This window comes from Coenobita brevimanus, chromosome 107 (assembly GCF_032717465.1).
Source record: "Coenobita brevimanus isolate Jiangsu-jjx chromosome 107, ASM3271746v2, whole genome shotgun sequence".
Taxonomy (NCBI): domain Eukaryota; kingdom Metazoa; phylum Arthropoda; class Malacostraca; order Decapoda; family Coenobitidae; genus Coenobita; species Coenobita brevimanus.
Genome location: NC_137060.1, coordinates 25,855,018 through 25,875,650, shown reverse-complemented (window position 1 = coordinate 25,875,650; position 20,633 = coordinate 25,855,018). Strand labels below are relative to the sequence as shown.

Genomic DNA, 20,633 nt, shown 5'->3' with positions numbered 1-20,633 from the left:
ATATATTTACAAAGCGGTGCATAACAGCCTTTATAATATATAGCCTATACCCATATAATATACACACAAAGTATCCTATAGTAACATTCAGAATTTCTCTAAGGCTAGATCATTATTATTATTATTATCATTATCATCATCATTATTATTATTATTATTATTAGCTGTGTGTGTGTGTGTGTGTGTGTGTGTGTGTGTGTGTGAGAGAGAGAGAGAGAGAGAGAGAGAGAGAGAGAGAGAGAGAGAGAGACGCCAGCCGGCAACACCATAAGAGGCACTGAACAAGCCACAACACACACTGGAGTTAGCGATACAAGCACACACGTAGCGCTCACAGCAGGACCACCGCACGAAAATTATGTCCTCTATTTTGGGTGCTGGAGAGCGGCGCCTTCACGTGGTGGCACCGATATAACCTGTTGGCTCCAAGGCCCGGGTATACAAACGTCCCTCAACTCCCTCCCTACCCCCAGAAAGGAAGATGGTGGACTGCAGGCGGAGGACAACTTTAGCCTGCGGTTCATGTTCAGATGAGCCTGGCGTTGCGACTACTACTATTACTACCACTACTACTATCACTGTTATTGCCAACACTACTACTACTACTGCTACTACCGGTACTACTTTTACTTTCTCCTGGCCATTATCTTTAGCTTATAATTGACTTTTCTGATCTGCGAGGTATGATGTAAACTTCATCAAACCCTTCTATATCAATGGGTCACCCCCCTCACAAAAAAAATAAAAATAAAAATAAAAAAATAAAAAAAATAAAAATGGTACCCGGTATTACTTTACGACGTCATCGAACTGGGTGAGCAAGAGTGTGTGAGTGAATGAATGTGTGATGGAGAGTGAGTGCGTGAGTGGGAAGTGGGGTGTGAATGAGTCAGAGAGGGAGTGAGTGAGTGAGATGATGAGTAATTCAGAGTTAATGAATAGGATGTGGTAGTTGTGGTAGTGAGTGAGTAACAATGAGTATTTGGGGTTAGTTACATGGTGAGTTAACGAATGTGTGTGTGTGTGTGTGTGTGTGTGTGTGTGTGTGTGTGTGTGTGAGAGAGAGAGAGAGAGAGAGAAAAGGGCAGGGTGGGTCAGTTTGTTAATGAGTCTGGCGCCTCGATGGTGACCTACACACACACACACACACTCGAGATGGCAAAAACGCACATATTCGCCACTACTACATTCACAAGTGCTTACGTTCACACACACACACACACAAGCATCATGGACACTCGCATATTTTGACTACTAGATACACGCAATCAAACATACATACGCACACAGACGCAAACTCAGTCACACACACATACAAAGAAGGCACACACGCACGACCTACGTACACATGAAGACTAATAGCTACACACATAGTCTCTCTCTATCTCTTCTTTCCCTCTCTCTTCTCACCATCCCCTCTCTCCTCCAACTCTCTCTTTCTCTCCCCATCTGACGTATTAGCAGCAAGACAAACATTCCCCACATACCGCCAACTAGGAAAACACAATAAAACAATAAATCACCTCCGTTTGAGACCATAAAGCGCAAAATAATAAACTACACAATCTCTATGAAAGCCTCTGTTATGGTGCTCAGTTCCTATTACCTATACTCTTTTTACGCCAACTTGGCCTAAAATTGCCATCTCTCCACCTTGAATGCTGAGTAGCAGCAATAAATTAACCCTAGAATATGGTGCTAGTCACGAACAAATGATATGAAAAAGGAAGTACAGCTAAAACACTGACTTATTTCTGTCCCTGAGCCACGTGAAATAAGTTGAAAAAGGGCAAACGCTGGGCCAACTTAAGGTGAAAGGACAATATCATCTCTGTGAACATAGCTCTCCTTTGACAGTTAATACAGCGAGTCTGTTCTAATTCAACGAAGATCCCTATTCCCATTCGGCTCTGTTGATGGCCTAGTCAGATTTGCAGTGGTGGTGAAAAACTAGATGATGATAATGATGGTTGTGGTGGTGGTGGTGGTGGTAGGCTAACTGCAAACACAGGCTCATTTCAACGCGAGTCGTGAACCCAGTAGACCGCAGTATAATTCTTTCACTTTAACTTGGATCAGATTTTCGGCCTTTCACAGCTAATTTCGCGTAGCTCGGTGACGGAAAAAGTCAATGTTACGGTTCTACATCCTTTCCCTGGAACTTTGTGACTGGCATCATATTCTAGTGTTTATTTCTTGCTACAGCTCAAAGTTCAAGATGGAGAGGTGGCGATTTTAGACCAAGTTAAAGTGAACAGAGTATAGCGAATATTCATATCTAAATACAATGCACCAGAATATTCACACCAGAAAATGAGGAAACTAAGGCAGGTTAAATTTTCCATATTACACTTTAGTATTCTCTTACTCGATTATTTCGCCTTTCCACCATGGAGAACTTTCGTATAAACAACTTACCATATGCTGAAATATACTTAATAATGGATTCCTAGCGCCAGGTATTAAAGAACAAATAGCACGAATTCAAAGCATCGTAATAAAAAATAAAAACATAAATAATCGCTACAGGAAATTCGCCACCTCCACCCTGAACACCATCATCATCATCACCATTACATCTCGACCTTTTTTCCCACTTATGGATTGGATAAGGATTTTTACGGGGCTACCCATGGCTGAGTGGATCGGCGCCCCCTGCTACCGCCCCCCTCCAAATTCCTACATCCAAAACTGAAAGTGAGTTGAAGTTAAAGAGCATAAGACGTGAGGCAGGGCAACGCGACCTTCCCGACGCCAGTAAGACACCAGGCTGGCCAGAATTATGGTCCTGTTAAGCCTTCATTTGTAGGTTAGAATCAGCATATCTGACATCATTTACACACACACACACACCACCTTCCACCCCCTTATTTACCCACTCCTTCAACCCACCCAATCTTCCTCTCCCCCCTCCTCTCTCTCTACCCACACCCCACACTCCCCCTCTCCCTCTCTCTCCCCACACTTCCCCCTTCCTCCCTCCGTCTCCCCCCCCCTCTCTCTCTCTACCCACACTTCCCCCCCTCCCTCCTTTCTCCCCACACCCACCTCATTCCAAAATTGCGCACATTGTTACAAGTGCAATTCAACCGGTTCTGGTCGCGATTTACAGCCCATTTGGACGTGTTGGCTCGCTGAGATAAGTTTGACACGGGGGGAAGGCCGACTGATTGCATTAATTCAGGTTTTGCTTTTGCCAGACCTTTGATTAAAACGTATTGTTAGGACGGTGGGCACTGGATCTCTGAGGGTGATAGGATAGGCTTGGCAGAGGGTGGGGTGGGTCGGGTCCTGGTGTTTTTATTTTTCCGTCTATTCTCTCTCTCTCTCTCTCTCACTTTTCCACATACGATTCCATTATCCGTTAAATTTTTGCACTTTCAACAATACCCTTCTCTCACTCTCTCTTGTGTCTGGCTTAAACTTGTTCTGTAAGCAAATGAAAGCACTTTTGAGGAACTGGATTTTCCCCTCCTCTCTCTCTCTCTCTCTCTCTCAATTTCTTTCTTATACACTCCACTCTTCTTTTTCTTACATATCCCTCTTACTTTACTTCTCTTTCTTCCTCTCTTCTTTCGTTCTTTACTCCTCTCTCTCTCTCTCTCTTCTACATTCCTCTCCTTTCCTTCTTACATATCCCTCTTTCCTTCTCGTTTTTTCTCTCTTCTTCCTCCCCCCCCCTCTCTCTCTTAAACAATCCTCTCTCCTTCTTTCTTACATATCTCACTTTCCTTCTCTCTTTCTTAAAACACTCCTCTCTTTTCTTCATCTTTCTTTTATATCCTTTTCTGTCTCTTTTTCTTGTTTCTTCCCGTTCTTCCTATCTCCTGTTTCTCCTTATCCTTCCGAAAAGACCCCGCCTTTCCTTCCCATTCTTTGCCTCACCTTTCTTTCATAATCCTCTCTCTCTCTCTCTCTCCTACGCAATTTATGCATACTATTTCGACAACAGTACAATCAAAACCTGACATTAAGATACATCCAAAGCATCATAGCAGTGAATGGCTACAACGACACCTATTCAATATCCTATACACAGGTGGCATCTCAAAAGGTGAAAGGTATACATGTCATTCACTCAATATCCTCTATAGTGATGATAAAACCTCCATGACAATACAGCAAATTCTTCCCTCGATGACTATACATTTTTCTATATAAACAGTAATTCAGTGGCCACACCTCTGAGCTTACGTCACGAATCCTATACCCCTAAGCAACACCAAATAAAAAATCTGGTTACAACAGTTCAGTGATTAGATAGTAAAACCACTTAACCAAATATTCACATTCAACTAAAGTATATTAAACAGCAATTTATTCAACAACCGAAAGTCAAGAAATCGCTCATTACCCAAACACACTTTTAACGCATCACAGTAACCTCAAAATTACTTCCACGAATGAATAAATAAATAAATAAAAAGGTAACATCTAACTTCTTTCAACACCACCTGCAATGACTTAGTTTTGTCTTGCTTGAATTTACTCAGCTCAGGAGATGCCTGGCAGTGAGAGAGGTTGTAGACTAATGCCATTAATGTCACACACAAATTTCATTCATCACTGCTGCTAATTCGTACCCTTTGCTGAATATATTGACCTAGCGAGAGAGAGAGAGAGAGAGAGAGAGAGAGAATCCCTCAACTCCCTCCGTACGTCATCCATCCCAACTTCACTCCAGTGCCTTGACACCACCGAGACATAAACCAAAGTGACAGCTGCTCAATATCCCTGTCGGCCACTGGATCAGCTGATGACAAGATGACCTCCACAACGCCGTAATGTTTGTAAACAAATGACGTCACGCCTGCCACGTGGTCGCCATGTGGCCGAGGAGTGGAATTAGAGATAGAAAAGATCGTAATTTTTTGTTGGAGTCATGGTGCGCCATTCTTAATATAATCCAATATATTTAATGGGAAAAAATTATATAAACTGTATGAAAATGACACTAATACCATTTATTACGTAAAAACAGCAATATCGGTGGTGGTGGTGGTAGTAGTAGTGGTAGTAGTAGTAGTATAGTCTGTCTCAGGAAAAACTAATGCAGAATATCGTCTATTTTACTCCAAAGTCACTGTCAAAGGCCGAAGGCATCTGATTTAACGACCTGTATAGTAGTAGTAGTAGTAGCAGCAGCAGCAGTACCGTAGTAGTAGTAGTAGTAGTAGTAGTAGTAGTAAAAATAATAATAATACACTTCTCTAATATCTACACACACACACACACACACAACTAAGTAGCCTATGTCAAAACACTTCGCTCAACGCTTCACAACATTACGCTCGACCTTGCAAGGCTCTCCACGCTTGTTGTTAATTGTATACATTTATCTAATTTTTTTCTCTTACCACTTTCAAACTTCATAATTATTCACAGCCCTGCTAGAAGAGCTTAGCTTCCATGAGTCAGAGAAACTATTATATGAACATTTTTGGATTGTACAGTAAGAGGTCCGGCTGATGATGATGATGAAGATGACTGATGATGATGATGATGATGACTTCCGAGAGGCATACGAAATAACTCCTTCACTAAGATCACATTTTTCTTTATTAATTTCCAGGCAATTTTTTATTTAGTTTGGGAACATCGTCTTACTCAATGGGGTAAGGAGGGCTTCATTTAACCTCTCTCTCTCCAGCCCGAAGTCCATACTAATCTGCATAAAATTGTCTAGTGGCAGCATGAAGCAATTACAAAATCCACCATCACAAGGCCTATCCCAGCATTCTACACTCTGACCTATTAGCTGTTACGCTGACCTACTCTATCCCAGTATATCCACAAACTCTCTCTCGATCTGTCTTCCTCTCACTGAATACCTCTTCCTCTCACGTAAATCTCTCTCCATCTCGCTCTATCTTCGTCTCACTTAACATTCTCTCTCTCTCTCTGCCTTCCCCATCCTCTCACTCCATCTCTGCCACTCAGTTACCCTGGTTGTCCATCTGTTATCTGTTCTCTACGAAGGCCGCGACCTGCCCAAATCCTTATCTGTTTACTGTTTGTTGTGCCTGTATACCCTACGCTCGTCCCTATCTTCACATATCTCCCCACGTGATACCCAACATAAGTGTCTCCATTCTACACTAAGCATTCCTAACCATACCTTCCACAGATTTTATTACGACCCAAGGATTCCAAACCACAAGTCAGAATGGGAAGGGAAAAGAATGAAATACACTGGCAGACTATACATACCTGCCGACACAGATAATATTTATATCCTTTACTGTGCCTAATTTACCCAAAGGCCTCCAGTGCATCCCTTTTTCTTCGTCTGATGTCTAAACTGCCTCTTTTTAGCACATTATTCTTAACACATTCTTGTACTCTATCTCATGTTATTTTAAGGACCTAAAAGTGCATGCTAAATATACCCTATTTTCTTAATCTTCAGCCTACTTTCTGACTCCCTGCTGAAGATAACTATGAATTCCTTGTGTGTGTGTGTGTGTGTGTGTGTGTGTGTGTGTGTGTGTGTGTGTGTGTGTGTGTGTGTGTGTGTGTGTGAAGAACTATGGCAACAGCGAATAAAACACTGCTCACTCGCTCACCGTCATAATTTCCTTTGCCATCCCAATCTACTCCATTTCACTAAACGTCCATCAGAATGAACTCGTGTCACCTTTCCTAACACATTTACTGATATTTTTGCCGTCAACCCCAGAAATATCACACACACACACACAAATAAACCAGACGATGTAAGGAGATTTATGGTGACAAAAGAATAGCCATGAATTTGAGCAACATAATCTTAAAATGAAGGTAACAGGTCGAACTCGCTCTTCAAAACTCATATATATATATATATATATATATATATATATATATATATATATATATATATATATATATATATATATATATATATATATTAATAAAACGTTTTTTTATTTACAATCAAACGTTTTCCACAGATAATGACAATACTATTAAGACTCCTTGCCTAATCAACACAGGGATAATCTTGCATGTACTTATTCCATCTCTACATTCTTTACTACAGAAGAATTTAAATTATTCTGTCTAATCCTGGAGCAATTCCCAGAAGCCAGAGTAATTATGGTGGTAATGACTGTGAAGGGAACATGACGTGTGTGAGAGTAATATTATCATCCTGTCCCCCTCCTCTCCCCACCTCCCCATCCCCCTCCGTAGCTGTGAGGAGTAGTGCGTGAGTCACTCCGATACCCTGCACTGAGTCACCGCCACGAGTCATACATGTGGCACCCATTACACACACACACACACACACACACACACACACACACACAAGCTATAACAGAAGCTATACACGTTAAACTCTCCCCCCCCCCCCGCGCACGCACACACACACACACACTAGCTATAGCAGGTAAGCTATAATACAGAAGCTACACACGTTAACCCCCCCCCTCTCTTACTACCTCCCGACACTTTTCTTCCATTTTCGGCATGATGTCTAGCAGTGCAGAGTTTAATGCAGGTTATATCGAAATCCTCGAACTCGACAAGTCTCTTCTAAGCTGAATAAAATTATCTACATTCCCTTTACCTTAACCTGGTCCAGATTTTCGTCCTTTTGAAGCTTATTTCATTCAGGTCACTGGCAGAAATAGACGATGATGATGACTGAGAAAGACGACGATGATGACGGCGGTGATAATAATCATGATGACTGAGAATGATGACGGTGATGGTGGTGATGATGATGATGATGATGATGATAATGATGACTGAGAATGAAAATAACGATGACGATGACTGACAATGTTGACGATGATGATGATGATGATAAATGAGAATGATGATGACAATGACGACAAAGACATTAACGACGATGAAAAACAGAGGTTAGGCATGAAAACGATCAATTCATACTTTACGACATATGCATATAGAGGTGATTATTACAAAATATATGAAAAATGCGCTGTTCCCGAGAAAGGGAGTCATTCACAGCGAAGGAAATCACGAAAATTCTAGACCACCTTCAAGCTCTTCCTTCTTCCTCACACAATTTTCTTCTACTTCCTTCCTTCTTCTTCTCTTCTTATTTACCTCATAATCATCTTCTTCCTCCTCCTCCTCCTGTTCAATCGTCTTCCTTTTCTTCTAGTTTTCTTCCCCATTCTATCCTTTCTCTTCGTCCTCCTTCTACTGCTTCTTCTCACACTCTTCTCCCTTTTCCTCCTAACTCGTCTTCCTCTTTTTCTTTTGATATTCTCCTGCCTCTTCGTCTCAGTTTTCCTCCTCCTGCTTCTTCTCACACTCTTCTCCAACTTCTGCTTCTTCATCTGCTCCTCTCCCTTCTCGTCTTCCTGTTCCTCTTCCTACTAATCCATCTTCCTCCTTTTCTTCTGCCTATTTCTTCTCTTCGTCTTCCCTCTATTTTCACTCTTTACTCTTCCTACTCCCCTCTTTCGCCTCCTCTCCTCTTTTTCATTACCTCCTTCCCACCCATTCCTCGTATATATTAAATCACTTGTATGAATTAAATCTTCAGTCACAGGTATTTTAGTCCTTAATAAAACCATCCGTCCATCCAATCCTGTACTGCTCCACCAAAAGCGTAGGGGTCATAGGCTAGGCGATTTAGTCCGGGTATTTAAAGCATGCGTGACCAATGCCAATCCCCTGAGCGGCACTACAACAGCAATACATCCCAACCAATCCTTGTATTCTAACCCTTAAAGGCGACATCCGGCTGAAGCGACTTAACACACAAGCTATACCAAGGCTAGAGGATTTAGTCAGAGTATTTAAAGCAAGCGTGACAAGTTTCCCTCCCTTGAGCGGCATTATAACATCAAAATACCCCAACCAGCCCTTGTATTCTAACCCTGAAAGGCGACATTTGGCTGAAGTGACTTTAACTCACAAGCTATACCAACCAGGCCCGTATTCTCGTCAGTAATGGAAGCCCCCTAACACCTTTTCCTAAGCCATTTATTTAGCTTATTACACCTTACTGTTTTTTGCTGTGTTTCATAAATATTTCCAATACTAGCCATACTCTGCAAAGGTACAAAAGTATATTACCTGGCCATATCCAAAAATAAATCGCTAAGGAAGAGGTGTTTGAGTCCTTCCTAATATGATGAGAATTTAGGCCTAAGAGTACGCTTATGGTTAGGCCTACCATCATAAATTGTAAATGTCACTCAGTTTAATCCCCTGAAGGTTACATTTTCATCAGGTGAGTGGATGGTGGGGGCCTCGCTTAGGCCTACCACTAAACGCCATACTGTATGATGTTAAGGCAGAATATTCACACTTCATTGAGAGAGAGAGAGAGAGAGAGAGAGAGAGGGGGGGGGGCAAGAACACAGGGGTCAGTAGGGTAAGAGATCATGGGGTACACTGCTAACTCAGGCTGCAAAACGCTCTGATATGCGCAAAATAAGCATACAGTCTCTCTCTCTCTCTCTCTCTCATGGCACTAAGTCTTACCAAACATCAAGCTCACTCCTCTTAGAAAATGTTGAGCACCACTACTCCATCCCTTCCTCCCTTTACCCCATCACACTCAAAGCTCCTCCTTCCCTCCCCCATTAACCTCTCTTTCTTCCCTCCCTCATATCTAAGACTTTAAAATCCTGTCTCCCCGCCCTTTATTTTCCTCCCCTCCCCCTCCTCTCCCCACCTTCTATCTGTTCTCCCAAACATCTTCCTTCACTCTCATGCCCCTAACTTCTCTTCCATTCCTCAAACTTCTGTCCTTTCCTCTCCTCCCTCTTCTCTTCCCCTCCTCCCCCTTTCTCCCTCTCTACATAGCTCCCTCCCTCCCCCCCTGCACTCAGTACGGTACCTGCTTCTCCATCTCCTCGTCTGTTAGTGGGTAAGTTGAGGTTTCCTGTGTGTGTGTGTGTGTGTGTGTGTGTGTGTGTGTGAGAGAGAGAGAGAGAGAGAGAGAGAGAGAGAGAGAGAGAGGTGCGGGTAACTTCGAGCTCCTTTTATAGGGGTGAGTGTACGAGTATAGTGACTTCACCATTAGCTACATAACAACACTTAAGAAAAATTATATAAAAAAGTGAACAACTTTATTGATGGACCTGGAAAGAGAAAAAGAAAAACAAGATATCTCTGTGGACACAAGAGTCAGAGAAAAGATTACCCAACTACAATGAAGACAGGAAAATCAACCATAATATAAATGCACCTCAAGTAACAAGACATACCGTAGTTACAGTGGGACAAGTTAGGGTTGAGAAGCAAGCAGATAATAATGATAAAAGATAAAGAAGATATAATTACCCTTATGCAAAAACAAATGCCTTACTACACCTATGCAACACACTTCCACCCAAACAACACGGTAAACAAGTATACAGGTTTGTAGGATGGCAGGGGAGGGGTAGGAAAGCAAGCAAGATAGCCTCCGTGGACATGACCCTCAACGATATGATTACCCGACTCCAATAAGCCACATCCTGCAGCTTGGAAATCACACATCAACCTAATTTGTGTGTGTGTGTGTGTATGTTCTTCTTCTGTATCCCCTTCAGATTTCCTGTAACTTTATTGTGTGTGTGTGTGTGTGTGTGTGTGTGTGTGTGTGTGTGTGTGTTTTCTATATCCTTCAGATTTCCTGTAACTTTATCTTGTGTGTGTGTGTGTTCTTCTGTATCCCCTTCAGATTTCCTGTAACTTTATCTTGTGTGTGTGTGTGTGTGTCCTACTATATCCCCTTCAGATTTCTTGTAACTTTATCTTCTTTGTGTGTGTGTGTGTGTGTGTGTGTGTGTGTGTTCTATTATATCCCCTTCAGATTTCTTATAACTTTATCTTCTTTGTGTGTGTGTGTGTGTGTGTGTGTGTGTGTGTGTGTTCTACTATATCCCCTTCAGATTTCTTGTAACTTTATCTTCTTTGTGTGTGTGTGTGTGTGTGTGTGTGTGTGTGTGTGTGTGTGTTCTACTATATCCCCTTCAGATTTCTTGTAACTTTATCTTCTTTGTGTGTGTGTGTGTGTGTGTGTGTGTGTGTTCTACTATATCCCCTTCAGATTTCTTGTAACTTTATCTTCTGTGTGTGTGTGTGTGTGTGTGTGTGTGTGTGTGTTCTACTATATCCCCTTCAGATTTCTTGTAACTTTATCTTCTTTGTGTGTGTGTGTGTGTGTGTGTGTTCTACTATATCCCCTTCAGATTTCTTGTAACTTTATCTTCTTTGTGTGTGTGTGTGTGTGTGTGTGTGTGTTCTACTATATCCCCTTCAGATTTCTTGTAACTTTATCTTCTTTGTGTGTGTGTGTGTGTGTGTGTGTGTGTGTGTGTGTGTGTATTTTATATCCCCTCAAGATTTCCTGCAATTTTATCTTATTCTGGCTACCGTCACTCGCTGGAAAATTTCGAGTCTAAATGAGCTTTCGTTCTTCTCAATCAGTCCTACTCAGATCCACTGTAACTTTATTAAAATTCTAACTATCGAAAGACGTTTTTATTTATCAGCAGAGAGTCCCCCTCGAGTCTGACTGGATTGTGTAGATAGACAGACAGGTGGATTGACATAGACTGACTGGGGATAGATATATAAACTGACTGATAGATAAAGAGTGACTAAGACAGATGAAGGGGTTAAGGTGTTGAAAAATCGATACGAAAGACAATTTACCATGAAGCGTCCTAAAACAAGAGGAAACGGCCTTAAATATATAAAAATATAATTGAAAACGAAAAACTCTGACTCAACCACAGTACGGGAAGATGCACACACACACGCACACACACACACACGCACACACAGCAGGGGTTGTTATCCAAACAAATAAATGACTAAACAAAATAATCAAATAAACAAACTAGGGCGCCCACACACACATAGAGATGAGAGAGAGAGAGAGAGAGAGAGAGAGAGAGAGAGAGAGAGAGAGAAAATAATTACCATGGATAAAGTAAGCTAATCAAAAACAAAACATACAAACAAGAATTATATTAAAGGTATAAACACGTTAAATGTAATAAAATCCATTATTCCATTAGCCCAATCAAAAAATAAATAAATAAAAGTAATAAAAAATAACTCAGCATATTCATACAGAAGGGAGAGAGAGAGAGAGAGAGAGAGAGAGAGAGAGAGAGAGAGAGAGAGAGAGAGAGAGAGAATAAGTGGGAGAAGATAATACGATGAATCAGGAGGGAGGTGGGAGGGATGCTGCGAGGAGAGAGAGGGGGAGGAGGTGGTGGGAGATAAAAAGCAAATGGAGAGAAGGGGGGGGGGGCGAGGAAATACGTGGGAGGAAGAAGCGAGATAGCACGAGATAAGAAAGGAAATGCAATGAATAAGAAGGGAAATGGTGGGAGGGGGAAAAAAAGGTGAGTGGGAGGGAGAGAGAGGAGAAGAAATGGTGGGAAGAGGAAAGGAGTGAGAGTGGGAGGCGGAGTGGGTAAGGAAGTGGGAGGAGAGAGTGAGGGAGTAGGAAAGGGTGAAGATGTGAAAGTAACGTGAAGGAATATGTGGTAAGGTGAGAAAGAGATGTGGGAGGGAGGAGGGGAGGGGCGTGACGTAAGATAAGAGTGAGTGAATCAGTAAGTAGGAGGGAAAGGGATAGGTACGGCAGAGGGAAGGGAGATGGAGGAGGTGGCGGGAAAGGAGACTGTGACAGAAATAAATGAATAAACACTGGATTTTATATCACTACCTTATCTTCCCTCAATAGCACACAATTAAATGGCAAAGTAAGCAAAAATTAAATGTAAAAAATGCCACTGTAATCGCAGGGTCTGAGTGATTGTTTTTAACCTTTCGAAAATTAAACAAAAAAAATCTTGCCTACGCTGAAAAAATCGTTTGACGTTAGCAAGAAAAAAAATAGTGATCATTGTGGAAGGGCTAAGAACAGTATAGCAAAGCAAAGAGCCGGCGAAGACGATAGAGAAACGAAGGGATGATGATGCTGAGGAGGGGAGGAGGGGTAAGAGGAGTGTAAGGAGCAATGGGGAGGGAGAGGCAGGAGGGAGGAGGAGGTGGAGGAACGAGGGGAGAGGGACGGGGAGAGATAAGTGAGGGAAGGAAAGGGAGAGGGAGATGGGGAAGGCACAGGAAAGGAGTGGAAGAAGGTGAGGGGAGTGGGAGGGGAGGTGGTGGAGAGGGGAAGAGGGAAAGGAAAGGAGTGGGAAGCTGGTCAGTCATCTTCAGCATGTTAAGTGCCTCTCCCCTCCCCACCCCACTCTCCCTTCCCTTCCCTCCCCACTCCATGCACTCCTTCCCTACCACTCACACCCCCCTCCATCTTCTCCCCTCCCACGCTTACACACCCTCTTCCACTTACACCTTCTCTCTCATCCCCACCTACACTGCTACACCCCCTCTTACGCACTCCTGCCCCTCCATAGCCCTCTCACTATACTCCACACCCTCTCCTACACAACCACATCTTTCTCACACACAGTCGCATCTCTCTCTTTAAATCAACATATCCTTCCATGATTATAAATCCCCTGCCACACACTCATATCCTTCTCCAACACACCCATACCCGTCTTACAGCCCCGTGCCTCCCACTCACACCCAAACTCACTCATCCAAACACACACCAACACTCACCCCCTCTCCTATACGTAACCCCAAAACATCCTTACTCCCCAACACACACACACCTACTCACTCAAGTTCCTTCTTCCCCATTTCACCAAAACTCTCTCCCCTCCAACTCCATCCTACGAACACCTACGCATCTCTCTCCATTTCATCCATGCTCTCCCGTTCGCCTCCTGCTCCTCTATCACATCCCTCCAAACGTCTCTCAACCTCCCTCTCCCCTTTCTCGCACTCCTCTCCTCTCTAACCACTCATCCCCTCTCCCCACCCTTCATCCAATCTCTCACACTCCTTCAACCACCCCCTCTCTCACACACAAGCCTCCTCCACCTCCAAACTCCTTTCTTCCCCTCTTTCCCTCCCCCTCCCTATGATAGTAGCTGTGGTAGGTGTGGTGGGTAAGTGTGGTATTAGTGGTCGAGATGTGCATGGGTATACCAATGAGTACAAGGGAGACGCTGTAGGTATAACACATACAGCTCTCTACGGACGATTTTTAAAAGGACGGTGGAAAACATTAACACAACACACACACACACACACACACACACACACACACACACACACACACACATTACACACAAGCTAGGGAATGCACAAAACAGACACACTCCAGGGAGTATATGTAAACACGGACACACAGCAGGGTGTACATATATGCCAACACACACACACACACACACACACACACACACACACCAATGACGCAATGGTACACAATAGTAAGACAAATAGCAGTAGCGAAGAAGCGCTGAATACTAACAGACTTGTTTTTCGTGGTATCAGAGAAATATGACCACATCAACCCCTTCAGTACGAGAAAGTCTTGCAAGTTTTATTCTTGTTACAGCCACACGATTTTACCACACCTCTTTACCTGGTGATTAATAAAGACCACGAATGCACACCTTTATCCATCAGACTATTCGAGCGATGGAACCAGAACTCACACAAAACTAAGACCAAACGAAGGGGAGAGGGTGCAGGCCAAACTCTGTACTCTTTGATAACTGACACTTGCCACGCCTTTAACAAAAGTCTCCCCTAGCATCCACAAAAATCAATAAATTAAACCAAAAAAATCTGAGGACAGCAATAAAACGAGGCCAATGCACGGTACGGGGAAGGTTCGAAGGCAAAAATTAATGATAAAAGTGGAGTTCTATATGTTGTGAACTGTGCTAAATGGAGTAATAAAGGGAGGATGAGTGCTGTTACATGTGGGGATTAAAGGGAGGAGGAGTGCTATTAAATGTGTTGTGCAGCTGCCACGGGTTAAAAATACACACGGCTGACTTGACCCTTTGCCTGTGTGACGAATTCTTTAGCTGTATGAAATGGTCTTGGGTCAGTCCCACTATGAATAAATAAATAAGTAAATAAAGCGATATGTTACCGCACATATCCTCGACGAATTGTGTGGAGAAACGTAAATAATAATAACAATAATATAATACGTAACAATAATAATAATAATAATAATAATAATAACAATAATAATAATAATATAAGTAACAACAACAATAATAATAATAATAATAATAATACAGTAATAATGGTAATAGCTAATAATAATAATAGTAATAATAATAATAATAATAATAATATAATAGTAATAATGACAATAGCTAATAATAATAATAATAATAATAATAATATAGTAATAATGATAATAGCTAATAATAATAATAATAATAATAATAATAATAATAATGTTCTTCATGCACCTTTGACTCACTCTTAGCTGCAAAAAATCGTCGTTATATTAAAATATTAGAGCTGTCGTGACCGTTAAAGGGCTAAAGGAGAGAGAGAGAGAGAGAGGAGGGGGGTAGATATAGCCTTCATTTACCCATCCACAACAAGATCTCCCAAGAGCAGAAGAAAATCGACTGGCGATGACATGAATTAATAACACTAAAACACACTCCGGATATTTTTTTTTTTTTAAGACATAGTTCATTTGCATCGTGACGGGAGGTGACTGATGATGAGCTGGTGATTCAGGGGTAATAAATAAAAACTGATATTGCGTTGGTTAATCAAAGGAAAGGTGTAATTAAGGGAGAGATGTAAGTGATTAAGCGGTAATGAATACAAAACTGATGATGCGTTAGTTAATTACAGGTGAGATGCTAGTGATTAGGTGGTGATGAATACAAACCTGGTGACTGGCTGTCTAACTACGTGGAAGATGAGTGATTACAGTAAACAGTGAGGAATACAAAAGCATCCGTGTGGAATACAAAAACACCTGTCCTTCTATAGTTAATGATGAGGTGGTTAATTACAGGTGAGATGATGGTGAATATGCGGTGATGAATACAAATACACCTGCCCTACTATGGCACTGGTAAATTACACCTCCTCATATGCATTATGGATGGACGGGAGGAGAGAAGAGTGGGAGGGAGGGAAGGAGGGAACCTGATGGAGGAAAGAGAAGGAGGCTGATTGGAGGAAGAGGGGGAGAGGCTGAGTAGGAAGAGAGAAGGAGGCTCGGAGGAGGAGGAAGGGAGGTTGTGAAAGAAGACTAAGGGAGGCTGAGTAGAAGTAAGAGGGAGGGAGGCTTAGTAGGAGGAAAAGGAAGGGAGGCTTAGTAGGAGGAAAAGGAAGGGAGGCTGAGTAGGAGGAAGAGGGAGGGAGGCTAAACAGAAGTAAGAGGGAGGGAGGCTAAGTAGAAGTAAGAGGGAGGGAGGCTAAGTAGAAGTAAGAGGGAGGGAGGCTAAGTAGAAGTAAGAGGGAGGGAGGCTAAGCAGAAGTAAGAGGGAGGGAGGCTAAGTAGAAGTAAGAGGGAGGGATGCTGAGTAGGAGGAAGAGAGAGGGATGCTGAGTAGGAGGAAGAGGAAGGGAGGCAGAGTAGGAGGAAGAGAGAGGGATGCTGAGTAGGAGGAAGAGGGAGGGATGCTGAGTAGGAGGAAGAGGGAGGGATGCTGAGTAGGAGGAAGAGGAAGGGAGGCAGAGTAGGAGGAAGAGGAAGGGAGGCAGAGTAGGAGGAAGAGGGAGGGAGGCTGAGGAGGAGGAAGAGGGAGGGAGGCAGAGTAGGAGGAAGAGGGAGGGAGGCTGAGGAGGAGGAAGAGGGAGGGAGGCTGAGTAGGAGGCGGCGGGGTGAAGAAACTGGCATACGACTTCATTCAGTTAACAGAGTCACAAAAGCCAGAGTGTTGATATGTATAGCACAATAAACATGCAAAGTAGTGCTTTGATCTGACAGAGCAATTAGACCTGTAAGCCAGTAACTACCGTAATAAAGTTAACTCCATAATCTAAATGAGGAACTAAGGTAAATTTAATCTAGATAATATTAAATCATTTTACTTATCACAAGCAATTTATTTTCCGTAATGTGTAATGATTCTAAACGTAAGAATTATTTAATATATGTAACATGAGATGATTTTGTGCGTCTGAGTTCTATGTGTCTTACAATCAACTCGTTCGCCACGTTCACCTTATATGATTTACCTCAGGTGCAGGAAATTTTACGGTACCCATATATTATAACTGTTGTATCCTCAAAATAAACACGATTTCAATATGTGTGGGTCTGATTTCCTCTCTCTCTCTCTCTCTCTCTCTCTCTCAATTTTTGTATCTTCAAAATAAACACTTCAAAATATGTAATCCTAATCTCTCTATTTATCTATCTACCTATCAATCACTCAATCAACCACAGATTTACTGGATATAAAGTCTACAAGCAGCCTGAATATGCCTAATCAAGGCGTCACCGTACTGAAAGGGTTAAGCTCAGTGTCATAATGCTACCGATAATATACAATGGTAATAATTATATACGAATCACATGGCAATGACGAGACTCCTTTCACTTTAACCTGGCCCAGTCTTTCGTCCTTTTGCAGCTTATTTCACCTAGCTCAGTGGCAGAGTATGACAACAGGGTAGCTCTACATACTTTCCATGGCACTTCTTCGTGATTAGCATCATACTGTAATGTTAATCTCTTGCTACAACTCCGTAATCAAAATGGAGGAGTAATTATAAGCCAAGTTAGAGTAAAAGGGGTATAACAGCCCAGAGTAATTAAAAGCTAATGAATACTAATTAAGCTGTCATGGTACGGTACTAAATAATATAAACACCTAATGAGTATATGATAATATAAACGCCTAATTAGCACTGATGTCTGCGGAGCTTAAAAACGTTAATAAGATAATATGATCAACAGTCAGGTGGTAATTTAAACCTAATGATAAAAAAATAAACAAGCTAATGATAAATAATATACCTGTCGTAATGGTAGCCAACACCAGGGCGTCATTTGTGGCGATCAAGATAATCACACCTCATTAACCCATTCACTGCAATTAAGTACTTTTCTTTATATTTTAGTCTTGATGCAGACAATCTGATTCATTTTAGGAAACCCCCACTCACACTGAAGGGGTTAGGGAGGGCTGAAGCAAACCCCTCCAGCTCTCTCTCTCTAGTGAAACAGACAGTAATATAGTGGATAAGTTTGGTGGAGACTGTTTCCAATCTTTTCACTGTGAGGAGTTTCCCAAAAGTTGAGTTGTCGCCTAAAAGTATATATCCGAAATAAAACTGGTAGGATGAGGTGATAAAAGGGAGCCTCCTACCCTTTGATAAATTATTTGCGTCGTATTATTGTGGGCTTCAGAATTCTCCCAACACTTCTTACTAAGCGATTTTCAGGTTACATTGCACATTACACGTCAATTCTCCTGTAGGCCTATATCTTTTGACGTTTTAATGTACATATGCATTGAATAAGTCCAGCTGACAATAATAACACGCCGAATGATGAAATGTACGTGGTAAGAAATGCCTTGTACATGTCCTTAATAGTGAGTGTATAAATAACATGGCTAGTAAGGGACAAAACGCGCCACCTGAGCATAATATACACGGGAGAGAGAGAGAGAGAGAGAGAGAGAGAGAGAGAGAGAGAGAGAGAGAGAGAGAGAGAGAGAGAGAGGAGCCTCCTAGGACCACGAAACATTTCTATGCGTCACACGTTATATGAAACCCACTCCCTCACAGCCTCTCCAGCCCAGGCCTTCCAAATTTGCATGATTACTGAGCCCAAGTGTGATTTATATAACCCATCCCAATAAGGACCATGCACGGCGGGGTGGCACACGTCCTTACTGTGTCCTTTTTATATCATTAACTGCGCACAAATTCGTCAAGGAAACGTGGAGTGTGGAATCCATAGACTTTTTATGTTATACTTCAGGGCGATGTTGAAAAATTATGGAGAAAACACACACACACACACACACACACTAAGAAATGAAGAAAACCCAAGAAATAAAGAACCCAATAGGAAGCCTTTGGGGGGGAGGATGATTATTGGTGATGAAAAAATAAACTGCTAATGATGAAAAATGGAAAAAAAGCTCAAAAATAATAAAGAAAAAGTAGTAAATAAAGGACCCCAATAAGGACCATGCACGGCTGGGCGAGAGACGTCCTTGGTTTGTCCTCACCTCAGAATGATGTTTATAACTGAGGACAAAGAAAAAAAAGAAAAAGAAAATAAGAAAAAGAGAAGAGGGACAGAAAAGGGATATCAAGACACTGCTAAGGCCACTGAGGAAGAAAGGTAAAGAAAAAACAAAACAACATGGCCTAGTGCTGTGTGGTTCGTCCCCAGTTTGTCCCCTACTTAGAGACGCTGGTAATTACAGGTAAGTCGATAAACATAATTGCTGAGAGAAAGACAAGGACAGACAAGACTGAGGAGTAAGAAAGACAAGACTGGGGACGAAGAAGTCTTAGTTCTCTGCGTGGTTCGTTTTAAGTTTGTCTCCTTAGAATGATATTTTGGGTTTAAAAATAATTATACTGCTGAAGAAAATTAAAGACAGCTAAAGCAAAAAAATAAAATAGATAAAGACAGCTAAAGCCCCCCCCCAAAAAAAAAACAAAAAAACTAAGAAATAAGGAAGGTAATAACGAAAGCTGCGAAAATAAATAAAGAAAAAATATACCTACAGGAGCAATCTGACCAAAATGGATGCTTAGAACTTATGGCCGTATTCAAAGTGGCGTAGGAGGCTTCTTTGCACACTTCCTTGGCGATTTATTTTGCCTATTACACCAATATTTTACTGTGCGTTATTTCAGGCCTATGTCATTTAAATGTCGATATAAATTACACTAACATCATCCAAAAGAATACGAGACTGAAATGTAACGTGCAGAATTAATCGCTGTGGAAGAGGTGTTATACTCCACAGAAATATGCCTCAGAACTGTCTTTAATTCAGGTAAGGTATTAGACAGATAGTATAGATAGATAGATAGACAGACAGACAGACAGATGTCTCCCTCAAGCTGAATAATATAATCTGGACATAGCAAAGAACGATATAAGTCACTGAGAAAGAAGTGTGTGTGTGTGTGTGTGTGTGTGTGTGTGTGTGTGTGTGTGTGTGTGTGTGTGTGTGTGTGTGTGTGTGTGCGCGTGCGAGCGAGCGCGCGACCTGCTGGTACTTCTCAGGATCCCACCACCCATCCTTGACACCGCCCCTTTTATCTCATTAACCTCACAAATTCGTCAATGAAAAGTGGAGTGTGGAATCCATGGACTTTTAATGTTACAACTCCATGCTTTAACAGTAATTGGACTTTTACCTTTTCAACCGCCCATAAATTTGGCTTTGAAGCATAAAATTTTTTATAGGCTTTTCGCACATGTATAACTACTGAGACTGGTACTCGGAAAGCAGACATGACTTACTAAAACAATTACTCTGCTTTAATAACAAGTCCTGCAGTAGCAACAACCTATCCTATTCTCGTGTGTAATAAATCTATCCTCCATTAACAGGTAGAAATCTATAACCATATATATTAACGACCTTGGGTGTGGCACATAATGTAGAGTTTCTTCCAAGGACCCCACCTTCCCCCACCCTGTTCATACATAATATACTGGGCATATCCTAAGAAGAAATGTATTAAGAGACAAGCGCACACACCGACGAGAAGAGAAATAAAACCAGCCGCCACCATCACTCTTTAAATACAAGATGAGATTGCAAGTGCATTGGAGGCGCCGTCTCCCGTTGCTTACTCTTCACTTGACTGATATTTCTTTCTCTCTT

The 20,633-nt window shown here is 41.9% G+C and overlaps 2 protein-coding genes across 2 annotated transcripts in view; both read right to left on the bottom strand.

Moving 5' to 3' along the window:
* LOC145416778 (dnaJ homolog subfamily C member 9) overlaps positions 1 to 20,633 on the bottom strand; it is a 412,599-nt gene that overhangs the window by 176,134 nt on the left and 215,832 nt on the right. The window lies entirely within an intron of this gene.
* magu (SPARC related modular calcium binding-like protein magu) overlaps positions 1 to 20,633 on the bottom strand; it is a 146,675-nt gene that overhangs the window by 76,734 nt on the left and 49,308 nt on the right. The window lies entirely within an intron of this gene.